Source organism: Fukomys damarensis, unplaced genomic scaffold (assembly GCF_012274545.1).
Source record: "Fukomys damarensis isolate Sample0158 unplaced genomic scaffold, DMR_v1.0_HiC HiC_scaffold_19, whole genome shotgun sequence".
NCBI lineage: Eukaryota > Metazoa > Chordata > Mammalia > Rodentia > Bathyergidae > Fukomys > Fukomys damarensis.
Window position 1 is genome coordinate 42,506,731 of NW_022900931.1, and position 14,660 is coordinate 42,521,390.

General features: G+C 40.4%; 1 protein-coding gene across 1 annotated transcript in view; it reads right to left on the reverse strand.

The window, feature by feature from the left end:
• LOC104868956 overlaps positions 1 to 9,416 on the reverse strand; it is a 27,623-nt gene extending 18,207 nt beyond the window's left edge. Inside the window, exon 1 of the mRNA XM_033765678.1 lies at positions 9,397 to 9,416. The gene's annotated coding sequence lies outside the window, so the exon portion shown is untranslated. The remainder of the gene's footprint in view (positions 1 to 9,396) is intronic.
• Positions 9,417 to 14,660: the final 5,244 nt, after the last annotated feature.

Consider the following 14,660-nt stretch of genomic DNA (forward strand, 5'->3'; position numbering starts at 1 on the left):
AGAAATAAAAAGTACGGTGAGAATAAAGGTATTTTCAAACAAACAACACCAGGGGAGTTTGTCACAAGCAGACACACATGAAAGGAAACTTTAGAGTGTTTCAAGTAGGAGAAAAATTATCCCAGATGAAATGCCATAGATGTGGGAAGAAAAGAAGGGGAAGGAGAAGGTAACATATGCGTGTGATATCTGCCATATGAACCAATAATAAATGTGTCTTATGGAGTCTGAGTATACAGAAACTTCAACACATGACAACAGTGGCATCTATGGCACAGGGAATAGCGGAGTTTCAGTGCCTTTACATTTCCTGGGAAGGGAGCAAAAGTACCAATTAATAGTGAACCACAACCAGTCAAAGTTGTCATCTTTCAGGTGATCCATCTGAGGATAACGAGAACGTGTAATTCCAGAGCTAATAGAGGAGGAAAATGAATTCTAATAATCAATTTAAAAGAAGAGAAGAGAAAGGAAAAAAGGGAATTTGGGAGTAGGTGGGATGAAGAAAGCACAAAATAAGCCGAGAGACCTCCCCGAAATGGATCCGTGATTATCTTAACTATAAGTAGGTTCAGCCCTCCAAATGACAGGCTCCTCCCCCTGGATATCAGCGCAAAACAGAGCCACCTTCTCTTCACCAGTGATGCATGTAGAACATAAGGAAACAGAGCTTGACAGTCAAATAACAGAAAAGGTCACGCCACACAAATGCTGTACCAGAAACAAAGCTCAGGAACCCCAGCACAGCTGAAGGTGAGTGGCATTGCTAGCCATGACGAGGACGCCTCATTATGATAAAAGGCTTAAGGTACCAGCCAGACATAACACTTTAAAAATGTTATGTACTTAATATTTAGTCTCAAAATAAATGGAGCAAAATCTCACTCAACTCTAAGAAAATAAACAGATCTATAAAAACCATGAGAGATTTCAATTCACCTTTCTTGGAAACTGATAGAACAAACCTGCAAAATCAGTAAGGATATAGAAAATCTGAACAACGTGTGCAACAGACCTAACCTAATTGACATATTTAGAACCCTGTACGCGGCAACTGCAAATTAAACATTCTTTTCAAGCACACTCGGAATGCTTTTTTAAAATTAACCGTATGCTGTGTCATCAAGCAAATCTCAACAAATTTCAAAGGATAGAGATGAAACTGAGAATCTTTAACTACAATGCAATTAAACCAGAAATCAATAACAAAAAGATTACTAGCAGCCCTGTATGTTTAGGAATTAAGAACTCCACCATCTAAATACCTAATGAAGAGATCACAACAAAAATGAGAAGGCTGTCAGGACTCTGTTTCCCCAGTTTCCATACCCACACACAGCCAATATCACAGATCAAAAAGAGAGTGAGGCCTGCAGTGGCTCAATCTGTACTGAACGAGTGCAGACACTTTTTTTTGTCATTATTCACTAAACAAAACCATTTACATTCCACTACATGTTGTTACCTGGGTGTGGTTTTAAGAATACAAGAGGATATGCATTCATTATAAACGAATATTGCAGCATTTTATATAAGGGTCTTGAGCATCTACAAGAGATACTGGAACCAGTCTCTAGTGGATATTGAGGGGCAACCATATACTTTAAATGACAGGAAAAAATTACATGCTAAATGAACTTGTGCAATTTACCTAAACTCCTCATGTATTAGAAAAGAGGCTAAAAATCAATGGATCAACAATTCATGCTGTGTGTTTGGAAATATTCTCCTGAGAAAGCCTGTCCTAGAGTCCACTCTCCTAAGCCATATTCTAGGCCTGCTGAATGAACACTGCCAGTCTCCTGGTGTCATGATTTAGACCAACAGTGTGCCCCCAAAGACCCTGTGTACTTACGAGTAGGGTTTGGGGAAGGTGACCAGATCACGGCGGCTCTGTATGCACCAGTGGAATCATCCACCCGTGAGTTAGCAGCCAAGTGTTGGAAGGTGGGGCCTGGCCGGAAGAGGTGGGTCTCTGGGGAAAAGCTTATCTCCCTCCCTGGCTCCTTCCTTCACTCTCTTCTTCCTGGCCACTATGACGTGAGCAGCTTTCCTCTGCCCAGGCCCTTCCACCAAGCAGTCTCTGTGTTTAAGCCTGCTGAATAGGGGCTGAAACCTCTGAAATATGAGACAAAATAAACTTCTCCTCCCTTAAATCGCACATGTTAGGTATTTTGTTGCAGCACCAGGGAAAGTGACTACAACACCTGGGCTGGATCCATCATATCCTAGATTCTATTTCTTTTTCTTTCTTAATTTTGTCTTTCATTTTGATATACTGCATTCTGAAGCAACTTCCTGAGACAAAGTGAGTGAGAGATAAAATGTTAGTCTTACATGTCTAAAAATAATTCAACCCCCACATTTGACTATTAGTTTGCCTGGGTATAAAAATTTAGATTAGAATTATTTTCCTCGCAAAGCCATGATGGCTGCCTAGAGGTACCTGGCATGTTTCCTCCCACAATAAAATAGCAAAATAAGGAATGAACAACAGATATTTTACTGGAGTTTTTAAGACAGAGCATTAGAGTATAGTGGGGACATGGCAAAGATGGTGCAGAGCTTTGAGATATACAAGACTTAAGAAGAAGAAAAGTGGACATATAGCATCTATTATCCTTTCTCAAGACCAGCTCTGCACCATGAGCAACTTTACTTGGTGGAGAAAGGGTAGACAAGATGGCCCCAGAAGTCCCCAGTCATACCACAGACAGCTGTGGCATTTACCACTTGGGAGCCCTGTGGCCCTAACAGGACCTAAGCCCGACTGGTGAGCTGCCAGGTTACCACACTATACATTGCCCTGAAGAGTGAGCCTACCCATATTGTGCTCTCTCCCATGGTGAAGGACTTTATAGACCAGGAGAAAACCAGATTATACATTCAAAGACCTTTAAAAAAAAAGGTAACAAAAAATGCCACTCAACACACTCAAAGAATATAAACCGTAGCATATATCTTCTCTGACCACAATGGAATAAAACTAAAATCAATAACAACAGGAACTTGAGACATGGGACAAATATCTGGAAATTAATACTCACTTTAATGATGGATGAGTCAATGAAGAAATCAAAAAAGGGAAATTTAAAAATTTCTTGACACAAGTGAAGATGAAAACGTAACATATCAAAACCTATGAGATACAGCCAAAGAGTACTAAGAAGGAAATTTATGGCACTAAGTGCCTATATCTAAAACATAGACTTCAGTCCCTGTTTTCATCATTTTTTATCAACACTGGGGAAGTTTTGAACTGGGACATCCAACTTTGTATTCATAGTGGCCTTTAAAATTGACTTCTGAATGGTTTCCCAAAGAGTGTGTAACTTAAAGACAATTGTGTGGAAAAGTCATACCGTGAAATGAAGAGTATTGGATTACCTAAGGAAAGAAGGAGAAGATGGAATTTCTGGGGAAGAAGATGAGAGACATATTTGGAGCTAAACTGCATACAGCTGATGGTATCATTAGTGATACTGCCCATCGGTGTCCCTCACTTTATAGGTCTTAACTGCGAACCATAGGTGATTACTGAAAAGGAACTTAGACCACTGCTTCTGCCAGCCACGTCTTCAAAACTAAAAGAGAGCCTTCATAATCCTCAGAGACTTCTCAGGTTAACAAATATTGCCACTGATGATCATTGCTGCACAGAAAAATTAGACTCAAATCTACTTCTTGGAAAGAACCAAAGGATGGGCTCGCAGAGGACATGTACTAGTCATGAGCATGATTTTTTCTTTTTGCTGATGATGGACTAATTCTTAGGGGCTGGAAGGGTGGCTCCGTTACCACAGAAGTTCAGTGTGGTGGAATTACAAGGGCTTCATCTCAGCGCTCCCATAAGTATGCAGTGCATGTGTTTATTATCACTTTTCACAGGATACATTTGAGACTAAGTGAAACTTTGTGAAGAATTTAAGGACGTGGGAGTTTTCAAAGCTAGTTTTTACTTAAATGATATTTTCCTTCTAATTTTAATCTTCTGTGGTATCTGCCATTAATGGTGTTTTGTCACCAAGCTTTGGGCATTTTTTCATAAGTAAAATGATACAAATTTATTTTATTTTATTTTTTGTTTGGTTATTTTAGACAGGGTCTCACTACATAGTCAAGTCTGGCCTTGAACCCACCATGTAGCCCAGGTTGGCCTCAAATTTGCAGCCATCCTCCTGCCTCAGCCTCCAGAGTGCCGGAATTGTAGGCGTAGTTCACCACAACCGGCCTTAAAAATTTATTTTAATATATTAACTGTAAGTTTTCCATGTAGTAAATTTGAATCTTTCAGCTGCATGGGAATTATTTCTATCAATTACAATCACAATTGCAAACTGTATGCAAAATCTATATTTGAGTAAATTTCCTCTTGGTTGGAGTAAGTGCTTCTGTGTTGAAATCAAAGTTCCCCATTTCCCAAAACTGTGTGACCACTAGATAACAATATGTACTTCGTAACTGATAATGTTGTGCTTTTTCTTAATGTTAATCTTTCTCATCTTTATATAACACACTGTTGAGCCTTTCTCATCTTTGTATAACATTGCTGTTCTTCTGTGTTAACTTGGTTTTTATGTTTCTTTCACTTCCCCTTGTAGTAACAGTCTGTTCCTAATTCCTGAGAGATGACGGATGCTTCCGTATGTAGAGATTTTAACATTGCCATTGCAAAATACTTTGCCTTCCCTATTTACTTTGTTATTTTATTTTTTGGCTATGTTTTGAGATAGTCATATTTTGTTTTATCAAAAAAAATAAAATAGGGGCTGGGGATTTAGCTCAGTGGTTTGGCCGCCTGCTTCACAAGCCCGAGGTCCCGAGTTCGATCCTTAGTACCAAAAAACAAACAAACAAACAAAAAAGAATTTATCTAAAAAAGAGGGCAGGGATTTAGCTCAGCAGTTCGGTGGGCTGCCTTGCAAGTGCAAGGACCTGAGTTCGATCCCCGGTACCAAATAAATAAATAAATAAATAAAAGTTTTCCAATAACTCAATAGTCAAACTCAAGGACCTAGAAAAGTATGAGCACACCAAACCCAAAATTGGTAGGAGAAAAGAAATAATAAATTTCAGAGTAAAATAAAATAGAGACTAAAAGGCCACAAAAGATCACTGGACCCAGTGGTGCACAACTTTAATTAAAGCACACTGGGGCAGTAAGGCGGGAGGATCATCAGTTCAGCCCAGTTTGGGCAATTTAACAATTTAGGGAGACCTTGTTGGTTTCAGTGCAGACTTGTAATCCCAGGCACTCACAAAACTGAGGCAGAAGGATCTGAAGTTCTAGTCTAGCCTATCCAATTTGGTGCAACTGCTTCAAATTTCAAAATAATTTTTTTTAAAACCCACAAAAGGTCAACAAAACAGTTGAATTTTGTAATAAATAAATAAAATCAACCAATAATTAACTAAATGAACCAAGAAAAAAGAAGAGACCCAAATAAATAAAATTAATCATTAAAGAAGGAAATAATTTGCTGATGCCACAGAAATGAAAAGGACCACTAAGGGTTGCTATGAACAATTATATTCCAACAGACTGGAAGACCTAGAAAAAAAATGAGTACATTTGCAGACACGCATAACCCACTAAAACTGAACTATGACAACACAAACCAATAACAAATAATGAATAGAACAAAGTATCCCAATGAGGAAAAGCTTAATCCTGTTTCTTCATTTTAGGATGCCCCTCACACTATTCTTCCTTAAGCTCTTCCCGCTTCTTTTCTCCTCTTTCTTTTCCCAGTTCACCTCCCTCTTCCCACCGAGCCCTGTGGAATAACAAAGGACCTGTAAAGTAGGCAAACTGCAGAGACCCCGGCCATGAAAGAAGAGACGGCCAGCTGCTGGTAGAGAGCTCGCCGGTCCCGGGACAGGCCCTGGCTTTGATCCCCAGCCCCTCCACAAGAGGGCAGGGAGGAGAATAATCTTACCAGAATCTTTGTCTTCTCTTCTTTCCCAGGCACACTTGTCTCTGTCCTGTAGTTCAAGGGCATCGCAAGCAGATGGTGTCCAGCTCTTTCTCTCTAGCCCAGACATCTCTGTACTGAACCCTGGACCCGCACACCCAACGCCATTCAGAGCCCCCTGCTCTGTTTCCATGAGCTCTTCAAGCCTCACACTTCTAACCTGAACTCACTCTGCCTGCCTGCCCTCTGGGGCCCAGAGTGGCACCCAAGGGGTAGTCCCCCACCTTACAGAGAGCGGGCAAAAAAACAGAAAAGGAGGGAAGAAAAGGGAGGAGAAGGTAAGAAAGACCCTGTGCCTTGTAGAAGCAGTGCCTCTGCCCACGCCAAGAACACAGGAGCCCCATCTCCACACAGGGCCAGCGTCAGGCTCTCCGCACGCTGTTCTTCCTGTTCAGCCCCCTGGATCTGTTTTCTAAATTTCACTTCATCCCCCATAATTTCCAGCTTTTTGTATTCTTGATCTGTCCTCTGAGATGTTTCCCACATTTGAATTTTCCAAGTCATCGATGTGGTCTTTAACAGGATCACCTGTTCCTTGATTTTTAAATGTAAAAGCCATGGGTAGTTTTTGCTTCTTGACTTTGTTTTTGGTTCCCGTGGGCATTTTTTTTAATAAAATAGGACTCTTACTATTTAATACTATAAGGACTTGAGTCCTTATTTTTACTTGAATAGTACGCATTTGCAATAGCTTTTTAAACAAGATTGCTGTCTATTTCCTCCAGCTACTGTATTTATTCAAAGGATTCACCTCTCTCTCTGGGTGTTCTTATTGTTTGTCTCTGCAGTTGACTGTTGAAAATACTTCAGACCTCAGGTGTGTGGGGCCTTGGAGGCTCTTTTGTGAGCTCTTGCTCTGTTCTGTCATAGCACCTGGTCAGGTTATCAACAATGACAGTGACCTCAGCAGCACTGGAAATCAAAGCAGCCTCTGATGCCAGGGGCCAACCAACCCTGGGGCCAGGTTGCCTCTTCCCTGGAGGAACTTGGGAAGCCTCTCTGCTCTTCATCTCCTCCGCAGCAGAGACCACAGCTCTTGGGAGAGGGCACCCAGTACGTGCTCAGTTCTGCTCAGCTCCTTGGGATCAGGGAGGCCAGCATGTGTCCCTAGGACCACACAGAGCTGCATCTACCTTTTCCAAAGCCCACCTGTCTACCAGCAAGGGAAGACATTGTAAAGAGTCTTCTTCCCAGGAAGAGGAGCGGCAGCTCCAGAGGAGGGTACATGGATTCTCATCCTACTTTCCCCACTAACTTCCTGGGTGTCCTGGCTGAATCATTTTATCTCTCTGGACATCTTCTTTATCTGAAAAATGATACTCAATTTTGCCCTACCCATGTCACAGCATTTTATGAGACTTTAATAAGATGTTTCTATATATGTTGTACAAACTAGAAAATAGTCTAAAATTTGAGTTGCCAGGCTGTGATATAATTTGAGAGAAGCCAAAAATGTAAAACATGACTCCAGTTTGCCATGCATGCCTATAATTTCCACCAGGAGTGTTTCTCCTTTGGACTGAGGCATTAGGACACCAGTGAGCCACCATCACAATGCACATAATACCAGAAAATTAGGGAAAATGATAAGACAGGCAGTAGTGAAGGGTCATTGCTACGGAAGATGTTTGTGGAATTGTTGCTCAGATTGGCTGACTCTGAGAAGCAAGGGGACAGGAGAGGTAATGTTTTCTAAGAAAAAAAAAAGTAGGGAAAGGTTCAAGCAGGTTCCCAGGGAGGGATCCACCAATGAGTGCTAGACTGGCCTTTCCTAGCAATGAAAGGGTCTTAAGAAAGTTAAGGCCCAGGGACCTTGAGAAGTGCTGTCCTTCCCTTTATTTTGGGAGGAGTTGTTTCTTCCTTACAGACAATTACCCCTTCACAGAAGGCAAATACTTCATGGGTGAGGGAGAGAAATAAGAAAAAAGTTACAAGTCCTTGCTTACCCTCAACCAAGAACACTGTATAATATTTTATTCTCATATTTTATCTAGTCTTAGATGCCATCAATTATAAAACATCATGATTTTATGTAATAGTGAGAAAGAAAAATTATTTCCAGTTTAATTTATGACCCAATATCAATGATAGTATGTATTTCAATTTCAGAGATGATAAATGTAAGAAAATGTACATCTTAAAAGCCCTGAAACACAGTGTCTATAAATTGATTGGGTTAGCATGTCTAGACTACTTCCACTGTCCAACATAAGACCATCCTCTAGGGTGGGGTTACAGTGTGAAATTCTCCGTATACTCAGAGTAGAAAACAGATACCTGCAACCAAGGACAGTTTTATAACGATCATGGGGGTGATCTTATGAAGTTCCAGATGTTCCCGGAGTAAAATGGGGGAATTTCTATATACATTTATATCTGTTATGTAAAGGATTTTTGGAAAGGATGCAAAGTCATAAGACATGAAATCCGCTCTGACCATTGCTTCTCATATTGAGTCTCCACATCCATCTGTAGACCTGAAGACCCCTCCAAGAGACTGAATGCAGTTGTCGTCCTGGACCTCATGTGTCACCCCTCAGGGGACTCTTCACCCACAGCCCCCACAGACCTCGTCATCTTTCACCCTGAGAGAAAAACATCCTTGTTCCAAGGGTCCTCACATACTCAGTTTACCTGCTCTTCAGTGCATAATGAAACAGTTGATAACCTATTCCCTGCTGCACTACTTAAAGAAATCCCCAAATAGAGAATGGGTTCTCAGCACATGGTAAGATCAGGATGCTCCCTGGAACAAGCCACCAGGATCCCCACAGTCCACATGGATAAGGGCATGAGGAGGCATCATCACCCCACAGGGCTTACCCACATTCTAGAGTCGGGCTCTGGGCCTTGAAAGATCAGAAATACTACTTTTCAGCAAAGTAAAAGCAGATTCCTCAATCAGAGCCAGGCCAACATTAAACAGGACTGTTGGGCAAACTCTGGATGAAATTCACATATGGAGGAGCTAATAACTGTTCCACCGCCCTGAATAGCTCAGCCTCAGTCACCTGTCCATAGACCCATGTGGGAAACCAAATCATAGCTGGTATCATTATCTGGTGGTCCTGGATGCAGGATAAGGAAGGAGAGGGTGGTTTACTAAGGTCACTCCAGGCACCTAACTCCACAGCAGAGCTTAGCCATGTAGTGGGAAATGCTACTGATCCTTCATCACACATTCACATTATACACAGCCTTGTACACAGGATCAAAATAACCAAAATTCCATGGCCAAAGAAACTCTCTTCTGATGCTACTTGCTTGGGAGCTATTCTAAGATCTGTCCTTCTTTAATACAAATATATTTGATGTAATCATTTTGCTTACAGAATAAATTGCAGAAAGTATACCATCATATTTAGTGCAAATCCAACTAATGATAATTAGTTTTACATACTGTTTTGTAAACTTTCTGTACCTTTGAAATTTTCTCTCTGGGGCTTATCATTTCTCTTTCTTTTGATGTGGAGATTATTTCCATGGCGCCTGAAAATCATTCTTTCTCTCCAAGCCACATTCAAGCACCACTTATCAAAAATTAAGAATTGATCGGACTTTAGCAGCAGACCAGTAAGGGGTGGAACTGCCTGGAGCTAGCCTGCAGCTCTCACCCCAAGCCCCAACCTCAGCAGCAGACTGGTAAGACGTAGAGCTGCATGGCCCCTGGAGACCTCCCCCCTACACGCCTCTGGCCTCCTGCCTGGTGCTGGTACCTGGATTCACACCACAGAAGTATGGGGGGCGTGTCATAAAGGCCGTTGTCCAAGCTCTAGCCTCCATTCTGATTTAATTCATACAATTAAAGGTGATACATTAATGACTACCACACATTGTCATTTTCTAAGCTGTGCTTGATGCTTTAGTGTTGCTGATTGTACCATGTGGGCTAAGATGTTGTGATTGATCTAATCAGTTGTCCTTTCTGGTATAATGAAAAAGACATTGCCTCAGAGTCATTAGAAACTCAAATCCTAAAGACCAGCCATAACAGGAAGATCAAAGTATTAACCCAGGTATCAAATGAAGGACAGTACCAACAACAAAAATAGAAATGGGAAGAGATTCAAACAAGGCTCAAGCAAAAATACAGACTTCCAGCTTACCAAGGGGAAATGAGATGGAAAAGTCTGATAATCAACTGTCAGGCATAAAGTGCCAGCATGGATGCCATCTTACTTAAAAGTTAAACTCACCTCTTGAGAGAACAAGAAAGGCCCAATGTCACTAAAAAGGTAGCATTTACTCAGGACAATGGTCAGGAACAAACACCAAATGTGAACATTCTAGGTAAAAGAGATAGGTGATTCCTGTAAAGATTAACCATAGCCCTACACTTTGTCATGAAAATGGCATTCCTATAGAGATTAATCACAGTTCTGTACTCTGTCACAGCCTCATCCTGTGCAAACTATATGTTCTGTTCCTTTGTTCTAACCACCGCATTTTGCTTCTGTAATTTTGCTTGCTTCTGCCCCATCTAAAAATGTATAAAACCCTCTTGTACTCTGGGCTCGGGGTGCTCTCCAAGTCATTGCTTGGAGAAGCCATCTGGCCACATTAACACCATTTGTTTGACACCATTCTTGGGTGCAGCTCATTCGGTTCCTCTGGGGTGTTGTCTCACTGTTGCTGATCAGTAGTTCTTTGAAACATTTGGTTAAGATCCCTGGTGGTCTTACACAACCACCTGGACACCCTGAACTGAGAGCACAGGAAGAAATAAAACAGATGAATGAGGCTCTAGAAAAATTCAAAACAGAAATAATTTCCCAGATAACTACAGAGATGGTGAGTAGAATTAATGACATGATTAGAGACTCTAGAACAGAAATGGATAAATAAAAATACATGTGCTCAGGACTATGATAGAAGCCATGAATGCCCAGCATAGGAAAGAAGTGGAAATCATGAATGCCCAACATAGGAAAGAAATAGAATCCATGAAACAGATTTAAACAGATATCCAGGAGATTAAAAACTCTATTGAAAGTTTACAAAACAGACTGAGCCAATCTGAAGACAGGATATCAGATACAGAAGACAGGATAGAGATCAGTGACAGTGATAAGCAGAATCTCTTAAAAATAGTAAGGGAACATGAAAAAAATCAATCCAACAGCTCTTAGATGATACAAAGAATAATGTAAGACTGATAGGAGTCCATGAAAAAGCAGGAGAAAGTACAAATGACATTAAAAAAAAAACTGTTCAAATAATTAATGACAGAAAACTTCCCAAACAGAGCAAAAGAATTTGACATACAGATAAGTGAGGCATATAGGACTCCAACTAGCCATGATCAAAAAATGTTTACACCTAGACATATAATAATCAATATCCCCGGAAACCCAGCATAAGAACAAGATGCTACAAGCAGTTAGAGAAAAGAAATAAATCACATGCAAAGGAAAGCCCATCAGAATCACAGTAAGCTTTTCAACACAAACCCTCAGGTCAAGGAGAGCCTGGAATGAGGTATTTCAAGCCCTAAAAGAAAACAATCTCCAATCTAGACTGATGTATCCTGCAAAACTCTCTTTCAAAAAGGATGGAAATAAGTTACTTCCATGACAAAGTACCCCTGAGAAACTGCATGAATACCAAACCAGCACTCCAAACAATTTTAAATAATATCCTAGAAAAAGACAATGAAGATCACAACTCCATGAGGCCCAACAGAGCAAATCCAGCAGGTGAGGCAAGAAATTAAAGGGAGAGGGAGGAAAAACTTAAAAAGAGCCAACAACAGGATAATAACACTATGATGATAAGTCAATACATATCATTATAACAATTAACGTTAATGGCCTCTGTTCACAATCAAATAAAATTGACTGGCAGAATGGATTAAGAAGCAAACTCCAACAATATTCTGTGTACAAGAAACCCACTTAATCCACAAAGAGATTCATAGACTGAGAGTAAAAAGATGGAAAACAATTCTCCATGCAAAAAAAGCAGGGGTATATCCTATTTGCAGACAAGAAAATTTCAAACCCTAATTAAGAGAGACAAAGAAGGTCACCAGATCCTTATAAAGGGAACAATCCAAGAGAAAGAGATGGCAATCATATGTGTATATATATATATGCACCAAATAGTAATGACCCCAATTATCCAAAACAAATATTAAGGGACATGAAAAACCAAATAAGTACTAATACAATTGTAGTGGGGGGCCCTAAATACCCCACTATCACAAATAGACAGGTCATCTAGACAAAAAATCAACAACAAAATACTAGAACTGAACCAAGCTTTTGAACAAATGGACTTAACAGATATCTACAGAGTGTTCTACCCAACAAAATCAGAATATACATTCTTTTTGGCTGCACACAGATCTTTCTCCAGAATAGACCACATCCTAAGTTATAGAACATGTTTAAGTAATTGCAAAGGATTTGAAGTTATCCCATGTATATTACCAGACCACAATGCAATTAGACTGGAGATCAATAGCAAAAGAAACTGCAAGAACTTCACAAACACATGGAAATTGAATAACACTATACTGAACAATCAATGGGTCTCAGATGAAATTAAAGAGGAAATTAGACAGTTTTTAACAAATAAATGATAACGCCAATACAATATACAGTAATCTATGCAACACAATGAAGACAGTTCCATGAGGGAAATTTATAGCAGTGAATGCCCACACTAGGAAAACAGACAGAGCTCAAATATAAAACCTAATGAGGAATCTTAAGCTTCTAGGAAAAGAAGAGCAAGACAAACCCCAAAGCTCACACAAGGGAGGAAATTATAAAGATCAGAGCAGAAATCAATGCAATGGAGACTAAGAGAATGAAACAAACAAACAAAAAAACAATGAATCAAAGAGTTGGTTTTTCAAAAAAATAAATAAAAGTGATAAATCCTTAGCCAACCTTATCCAAAAAAAGGAAAGGAAAAGCTCAAATCCATGTAATTAGGAAAGGTGAAGTCACGACAGATCCAGCAGAAATCCAGAGGATCATCAATACCTGCTTTGAGAAGCTGTACTCTAATAAAATGGAAAACACAGAAAAAATGGACAGCTTTCTAGATATATGTGAATTACCAAAGTTGAAGGAAGAAGATATTAAAAAGTTTACACACCCCAATTACAATCAGTGAAATTCAAAACATAATTAAAAATTCACCAACACAGAAAAGCCCAGGTCCTGATGGATTCATTTCTAAATTGAAGAACTACTGCAAATAGTCTTCAAAATTTTCAATGAAATTGAAAGAGAAGCAATACTTTCAAATTCATTCCTGGAAGTAAGTGTTACTTTGACTGCAAAACCAGGGAAAGACCCAACCAAAACAGAGAACCATAGCCCAATCTCGCTAATGAACATAGATTCAAAAATCCTCAATGAGATACTGGCAAACAGAATACAGAGGGTCATCAAGAAGATGATACAGGAACCACACCTGCTCCTGACCCAGCCGCCATCGCTCAAGCACCGGGAGGAAGCCTGGGCCCCGATCCACCAGGGGAAGGAGAACCACGCCTGCACCCGACCCAGCAGCCATCGCTCAAGCGCCAGGAAGGTAGCCGCATGGGCATCCCTGAACCCCCATAAGCCTCCCCCCACCGCTCACTCTCAGACCTCCTGACTGTGCCAGTCTTTGGACCCACTCTGCAAAGACAGAGGTGGTCATCAAGGGTATTTTTCTGAGTTCCCAACTTTGAACATCTTTAAAGAAAGGGCATGGGAAACCTGTAATAGAATGTTGTGGAGTTCAACCATTCAGAAGAATGGGGAACTCAATCTGGGCCTTGCAGCCCGAGGTCAGTCAAAGTCAGGGGGTTCAGCCATCAGCTAACTGAGATCAGGGGTCTTGCATCCTCGCTCTGTCTGAGCCATTAAATGGTAAATACACTATATTGAAATTGTGTTCACTGCAGACATGTTCTGGACTGCTTCTTGATTTCAATTTAATTCAAATGATTTAAGGGTGATAGACTAGTGACTACCACAGGTGGTCAGTGTCCAAGTTGTGCTTGATCTTAATGTGTTGCTGATTGTATCAGTTAGGGTAAAGCATTGCCGTTGATTTGATGAGCTGTTTTCTCTGATGTTATGAAGATGAGAATGTCTGTGGGTCTTTAGAGACACAGAAGCTAGGGCACAACTATATCAGGAAGATTTGGGTGATAATCCAGAGATTAAACCAAGGACAGCCTGACAACAAAAATTAAAATGAGAAAACACTTAAGCAAGACACAAGGACAGACTTCCAGTTCGCCAATGGCAAACAGTAGGGCAAATGGGGATGAAAAGGCTGATAGTGAACCACCAGGACACCCTGAACTCAAAGCACAGGAAGTAACCAAACAGATCAATCAGGCTCTAGAAAAATTCAAAACAGAAATAATTTCCCAGATAACCATAGAGATAGTGAGCAAAATGGAAGTGGTGTTTTGAGACTCTAGAGCAGAAACTGACAAAAAAATAGATGAGCTCAGGACCATGATAGAAGCCATGAAGGCCCAGCATAAGAAAGAAATGGAAAAAATAAACGCCCAACATAGGAAAGAAATGGAATCCATAAAACAGATTCAAACAGATATCCAGGAGATTAAACACTCTATTGAAAGTGTATGCAACATAATAAAAGAATGCAAAGATAGGTTCTCAGATATAGAAGATAAGATTGCAGTCAGTGACCGTGAAAAGAGAGGTC